The sequence below is a fragment of the Nymphaea colorata genome, chromosome 2 (assembly GCF_008831285.2).
Source record: "Nymphaea colorata isolate Beijing-Zhang1983 chromosome 2, ASM883128v2, whole genome shotgun sequence".
NCBI classification, from domain to species: Eukaryota; Viridiplantae; Streptophyta; class Magnoliopsida; order Nymphaeales; family Nymphaeaceae; genus Nymphaea; species Nymphaea colorata.
The window spans coordinates 23699700-23704966 of NC_045139.1; the positions used below are offsets into that span (position 1 = coordinate 23699700).

The window sequence follows — 5267 nt, forward strand, 5'->3', positions numbered from 1 at the left end:
GTGTGTGCCGTATGTTTTAGGTAAAACTCATATTACTGAAAGTAAACAAAAAGAATGACATTTTCCTCCCACAGTATGGAGAGATTGGTTGGTGGATTGAAGTTCATATGTTAAGGATGTTCATGAGGTAAAGGAATTCATTTTAGGTTTTTATGTGACTAAAAACAATCTAATCATGGTGGTTTTTGATGTGCATGAAGGTGGAACGGATGAGAATGATTAACATGTTAGTCCAATGGTTCAGTTAGTTCATGGTCCCATTACCGATCTATGTTCATTTCTGGAGGCTTCCACTCAACGGGTGTTTGCTGTTGCATTTGTTAATCTGCTCTTTGCAGTGGCTAATACGTCTGTATATATATGGTATATATATATATATATATGTGTGTGTATGTGTAACATAGCATATTACATATAATACACGTTATATAACATATTATATATATAACAACATATGTCTCCCTCTCTCTCTCTCTCCAACTACGACTACCAAAAGTACCATAAAACAAATAGCAGTCCCAGTATTCTCTCTAGTTTGCAGATATTCATGTCTCATAATTTGCAAGATGAGCTTCCCTACAAAATTTTTGTGGCAAAAAGATAATGAATTATGCAACTCGTCATCCTTGTAAGGTTATTACAAACATATTATAGTAGCGAGTATCACAGTTTTACGTAGATAGATGGTTCCTGCCCAAACTACTTTTTTTCAGCTAATGATAGATTTATATATGTTCTATGTAGCATACATGTGACAACACACCATGTACCATAAATTTTGTGTACTCTGAACACTTGAAAATACACATAAATAGACACATAGTATATAGAAACATGAAGACCATATTTTAGTTTTAAGTGAAAAACTAAAAAATTACGTCAGACATTCATGGAAGTCTTTAAAAATAAATGCTTTATAGAAATAAACAAGCAACAGAAGGCGGATATTGCTTTTATGGGCCGTAAATGTGGCCGTAATATAGCTTTTAATGAAGCTAACAATGGAAGATATTAAAGAAAATAGCTCGTCGACCTTTTGATGGCCTGATAAGGGCGAGAAGGAGAGGAGGATTGATTGATCTTGCCTTCGTTCTTTTCACGAGGACGAGAGGGTTCGGGAGGAGATGGCGAAGGAGGAAGGGAAGACGTAACGGTCAAGAGCTCCGACGGCGAGGTGTTGGAGGTGGTGGCGAATGTATCTAAGACGATCAGATTCCGGCATCCCCTTGCCCAACGTTGCCAACAAGATCCTGGCGAAAGTCATCGAGTACTGCAAAAAGCACGTCGACGCCCAGAAGACCGGCGACGACAAGATCCAAGAAGAAGAGCTCAAGGCGTGGGATGCCGAGTTTGTTAAGGTGGACCAAGCGATGCTCTTCAATCTCATTCTGGTATTCTCCTCGGCCATCTCCCTCTTCTTTATTCTGTCCTCTATTTTGGGTTTAGGGTTAGGGTTTGTGATTCTTGCGATCTAACCATTCCGACAAGATTTTGCTGTCTGCATGACCCAATGGTTGCGTAAATCGTAGTCATAAAATGACATCACTGTCGCTGCTGGAATTTCGTGTTAGAACTGATCAGACACTGCATGCAGGTCTTAAATGAGGATCTATGGCTTGTGGAAGGTCAGCAAGAGCGGATGATCAATGGGGCAAATGTTTGGAACTGGCCTGTGGGATATGATAAGCTTGGAGCAAGGTACAGAATATGGAGAGATGCACTTGAAAGAGGCAACAAGAAGCTTCCATTCGAGAGGTCCACAGAGTGAAAACTTCCAAAGAGTAGCTCAAATTCCCACTTATTTGGAAGGGATGGTGAGATTGATTCTTCATCAAGCTCTAGATAATGTGGATTTTCCTGCCTTTGAAGTTTGATTCACAGGAGTCCATAATTCAATTCCTGGAAGGGCAGAATCAATTTTTTTTTCCGTCAAAGGAAATTGTATAAATTTTGCTGTCTGCATGACCCAATGGTTGCGTAAATCGTAGTCATAAAATGACATCACTGTCGCTGCTGGAATTTCGTGTTAGAACTGATCAGACACTGCATGCAGGTCTTAAATGAGGATCCATGGCTTGTGGAAGGTCAGCAAGAGCGGATGATCAATGGGGCAAATGTTTGGAACTGGCCTGTGGGATATGATAAGCTTGGAGCAAGGTACAGAATATGGAGAGATGCACTTGAAAGAGGCAACAAGAAGCTTCCATTCGAGAGGTCCACAGAGTGAAAACTTCCAATTGGAAGGGATGGTGAGATTGATTCTTCATCAAGCTCTAGATAATGTGGATTTTCCTGCCTTTGAAGTTTGATTCACAGGAGTCCATAATTCAATTCCTGGAAGGGCAGAATCAATTTTTTTTTCCGTCAAAGGAAATTGTATATGGGTTAAGGCTTGCAAGCAATTTGCGTCTTAATCGTCTAGAGTATTTTCATGTACAGTGCCTATGCTGATTTTTCTTCTTTTTCACCCTTTTATAACCCCATCTGAAGGTTCAACGAGGCATATTCCCTTTTTTATGTGAACTGGAAAAATATTTGGCATTATCATGTCGATGGTTAAATTTGATAGTACAAAGGAAAATTATTTTTGATTCACCTCCTTACACTCAATTGTTGCCATTGAAACTGAATAAATTCCGTATTTTTTCTTCTCTTTCCTTTTATTTTCATTTTCCTTTATTTGTGGCTTTGAAATCAAGGACAATTGCAGTGCAAAGCATCTCTTCCAAGGAAGGCAACCTTAACTTGAAGATATCTGTCCCACAAGGTTATCATTTCTCGAAGGTTTGATACCAAAAGGACTTCTCCTATGGCTTGATTATATTTTTGCCTGTCCCTTTTTAACCTATATTCAGGGATCATATAGTTATAATGTAATAATATATACAAGATTCTATATTATTATGTATATACTGCATATATACTAGTTCAAAATATACATACATATTGTAATTATATATGTAACAAATATATAATACATATATATACCATATATATACAGACGTATAACATTATTTTGCCTTCTTTGCTTAATCTTTACTTTTTTTAATTTGTTAAAATAAGAGTTTGATAGCCTGGAATCTGGATTTATAAAAAATTGCTTGTTGCAGTTCTTCATGAGAATTCTTAGCTACGTGATGCATTGTCTTCCTTAAGTCTAAGAAAAAAAGAAAATTAACTATATATTTTCTGTCCTCAATTGTTCAGTGCTTCTGTTTCTTTTTCAGGTGAATGAGGCCAAAAATGTGCTGAAACTTTGCGATTTTGGTAATGCTATGTTTGCTGGGAAGAATGAGATTACACCATAGTTGTATCACTATTCAGTAAGTCCTCCATTTGGTTCTATTCAAGTATAGTTGTATCTCTATTCATTAGTTGTTTTTTGCTGCAACTTTGAAAATCTGTTGTGTGTGTTAATTAAGGTACTTCTTTGTGTGATGTGTATGCTTCTGAATCATGATGTGAGGGTTATTATTGACTGGTTTCTTGAAACTGCAGTTCTTGGCTTGCCGTATGACCATGCTTTGGACATATGGTCAGTTGGCTGCTGCTTGTACGAGCCATATACAGAAAAGGTCCTCTTCCCTGGACCATCAAACAATGACATGCTTCTGCTTCATATGGAGTTAAAAGGTCCATTTCATAAAAAGTTGCTCAGGAAGGTATGCGATTTTTTGGCATGGAAAGTATACTTACTTTGGACGACTGATTTTGTTTATCTTGTGATTGATATCCTTTTTTACTACTCTGTCTTCTATTTTTGGGAGCCTTTACAGATCATCATTTTGATCAGGATCTGAATTTCCATGCCAGTGAAGAAGATCCTGTTACAAAGAAGGTGACCATTTTTTCATTATCATGTACTTCAGGTTAATTTATCTATAGCATGGTGAAAGTACAACTTCTTTGTGTTATATATATATCATTGTTCAGTAACAAGTGGCTGGGTAGGGCCATTATGACCTTTATACCTGCATCTTAATTGACTCCACAAGGACAATGCAGGGAGTTCTTTCCTTGGTCAGCAATACCATAATTAAGCAAGCCAAGTAGAGATGTGCACCGAAAGGATGTAAGTGAACAATGCTAATCAGCTAGTTTGTAACAAATGTACCTAAATAAGCTTCGTAAAGTAACTAATTAGCTAATGACAAAGTGACTATAGTTGTTGAAAGGGCACTCTTATGGGTTTAACATAGAAAACATCGATTTCAAGATCTGAGTGTGGGAGATTGACTTGCGGTTGAAGAAAGAGATTCCTGATTTCTTTCACAAAATGTATAAAATCTATCACTTTTACTGTAGATTTCTATTGTTCTGTAAAGATTACTGTAGATTACTAGATTTAGTGTTTTGTGAAGATATGGCATCAAATTTCAAACAATCCTGCATGACAATGGTCACAAAGGTGGGGAAAATGATTGGTAGAAAATCATGTGCAAGTGTTATAATTAGATGATGAACAATAAATAGATGATATTTGATTGTTTTCATTTTTTATTTGCTTAAATAGTTTCATCTTGTGTTGCATAAAACTTTAAAGTTATTTCTTAATGTGTTATACTTGTAACATTATGAGTATGTTATGTTAATGGATGTTTATTCCCATAAGTCTATATTTATGTGGAGCATGTTTTTAATGGAAAACATTTTTTTCTTTATCTTTTCTGTTTTTTTTAATTTATTTTGAACTTTTAACATTAAATTGAATTTCTGGTACATTTATGAAACTGTTGTCATACGTTATGGTATGGCGTATTTGTTGGTCCCACCAATATGGGTACATTGGTTTTAGTCATTCAACTTGAATTCACTTGGACCAGCTAGTCGTTTTGTGGTCTTAACAACACGTACTTGACTTCTAAATTGACAAATACAGACTGAAAAAATGGTTAATTGGTGTGATTGGTGAGGACTGCTCAACTTAGTTGGTCAAGTGGTCCATAGATTATGCTCCAGCCAACTTGATACTCATGGACCTGTCAACTGATCATTGGCCAGAATGATAAGCATCTATTTGTCCAATTAGTTGCTAGGTTCCCGATGACCCAACAATTTATAAGTGCTATGAGGTGTAGTTATGTTATGGAAATGTGGTGTCCTATGATGTGAGGGTTTCTCAAATTTTTTCTTAAGAAATTGCTCCCAACAATATTAAAATGTGTCTTGTCTCTAAAACAAAATGTTGCATCTGCATGAGGTAAAGAAAGTGCTGAGTGTTATCCATATCAGACAGTACGTATCGTATAGGTTTGAGAAACCTATGC

The 5267-nt window shown here is 36.4% G+C and overlaps 1 long non-coding RNA gene across 3 annotated transcripts; it reads left to right on the forward strand.

The window, feature by feature from the left end:
* Positions 1 to 1040: 1040 nt before the first annotated feature.
* On the forward strand, positions 1041 to 3605 carry LOC116248695 (uncharacterized). Of its 3 annotated transcripts, none has more exons than XR_007572437.1 (5): positions 1041 to 1391; positions 1595 to 1814; positions 2054 to 2784; positions 3228 to 3323; positions 3499 to 3605. It is a non-coding gene; the product is annotated as an uncharacterized LOC116248695 (long non-coding RNA). The 3 variants fall into 3 exon arrangements; XR_004171048.2 differs by having other exon boundaries at positions 2711 to 2784; XR_004171047.2 differs by lacking the exon at positions 2054 to 2784.
* The last annotated feature ends 1662 nt before the right edge of the window (positions 3606 to 5267 follow it).